This window comes from Chiloscyllium plagiosum, unplaced genomic scaffold (assembly GCF_004010195.1).
Source record: "Chiloscyllium plagiosum isolate BGI_BamShark_2017 unplaced genomic scaffold, ASM401019v2 scaf_13945, whole genome shotgun sequence".
Lineage (NCBI taxonomy): Eukaryota > Metazoa > Chordata > Chondrichthyes > Orectolobiformes > Hemiscylliidae > Chiloscyllium > Chiloscyllium plagiosum.
This window is the reverse complement of record NW_025209828.1, coordinates 13,245-14,757: the sequence shown is the minus strand read 5'-3', so window position 1 is coordinate 14,757 and position 1,513 is coordinate 13,245. Positions and strand designations below refer to the sequence as shown.

Below are 1,513 nucleotides of genomic sequence, written 5' to 3'. Positions count from 1 at the left end.
GTGATCCCCTGTGCCCTGTCGCGGTGATTACCCCTGTGCCCTGTCGCGGTGATCCTCCTGTCCTCTGTCGAGGTGATCCTCCTGTCCTCTGTCGCGGTGATTCCCCTGTCCTCTGTCGCGTTGATCCCCCTGTGCCCTGTCGCGTTGATCCCCCTGTGCCCTGTCGCGATGATGCCCCTGTGCCCTGCCGCGGTGATTCCCCTGTCCTCTGTCGCGGTGATTCCCCTGTCCTCTGTCGCGGTGATCCCCCTGTCCTCTGTCGCGGTAATCCCCCGTGCCCTGTCGCGTTGATCACCCTGTGCCCTGTTGCGATGATGCCCCTGTGCCCTGTCGCGGTGATGCCCCTGTGCCCTGTCGCGGTGATGCCCCTGTGCCCTTGTCGCGGTGATCCTCCTGTCCTCTGTCGCGGTGATCCTCCTGTCCTCTGTCGCGGTGATCCTCCTGTCCTCTGTCGCGGTGATCCTCCTGTCCTCTGTCGCGGTGATCCTCCTGTCCTCTGTCGCGGTATTCCCCCTGTGCCCTGTCGCGGTGATCCTCCTGTCCTCTGTCGCGGTGATCCTCCTGTCCTCTGTCGCGGTGATTCCCCCTGTGCCCTGCCGCGGTGATTCCCCTGTCCTCTGTCGCGGTGATCCCTCTGTGCCCTGTCGCGATGATGCCCCTGTGCCCTGCCGCGGTGATTCCCCTTTCCTCTGTCGCGGTGATCCCCCTGTCCTCTGTTGCAGTGATCCCCCTGTGCCCTGTCGCGGTGATCCCCCTGTGCCCTGTCGCGGTGATCCCCCTGTCCTCTGTCACAGTGACCCCCCTGTCGCGGTGATTCCCCCTGTGCCCTGTCGCGGTGATCCCCCTGTGCCCTGTCGCGGTGATCCCCCTGTCCTCTGTCGCGGTGATCCCCCGTCCACTGTCGCGGTGATCCCCCTGTACCCTGTCGCGGTGACCCCCTGTTGCGGTGGTCCCCCTGTGCGCTGTCGCGGTGATCCCCCTGTGCCCTGTCACGGTATCCCCCCTGTCGCGGTGATCCCCCTGTGCCCCGTCGCGGTGATCGCCCTGTGCCCCGTCGCGGTGATCGCCCTGTGCCCCGTCGCGGTGATCTCCCAGTGCCCCGTCGCGGTGATCCCCCTGCGCCCTGTCACGGTACCCCCCCCTGTCGCGGTGATCCCCCTGTGCCCTGTCGCGGTGATCCCCCTGTGCCCCGTCGCGGTGATCTCCCCCGTGCCCCGTCGCGGTGATCGCCCTGTGCCCCATCGCGGTGATCGCCCTGTGCCCTGTCGCGGTGATCCATCGCGGTGGTCCCCCTGTGCCCCGTCGCGGTGATTCCCCTGTCGCGGTGATCCCCCTGTGCCCCGTCGCGGTGATTCCCCTGTCGCGGTGATCCCCCTGTGACCTGTCATGGTGATTCCCCCAGTCGCGGTGATTCCCCCTGTCGCGGTGATTCCCCTGTGTCCTGTCGCGGTGAATCCCCCTGTCGCGGTGATTCCCCCTGTGCCCTGTCGCGGTGATCCCCCTGTGCCCTGTC

The 1,513-nt window shown here is 67.3% G+C and overlaps 1 protein-coding gene across 1 annotated transcript in view; it reads left to right on the top strand.

Annotated features, from left to right (window-relative positions):
• The window catches only part of LOC122546831 (nesprin-2-like), a gene marked incomplete at its 3' end in the record, with an annotated part of 15,136 nt that overhangs the window by 512 nt on the left and 13,111 nt on the right, over window positions 1-1,513 (top strand). The window lies entirely within an intron of this gene.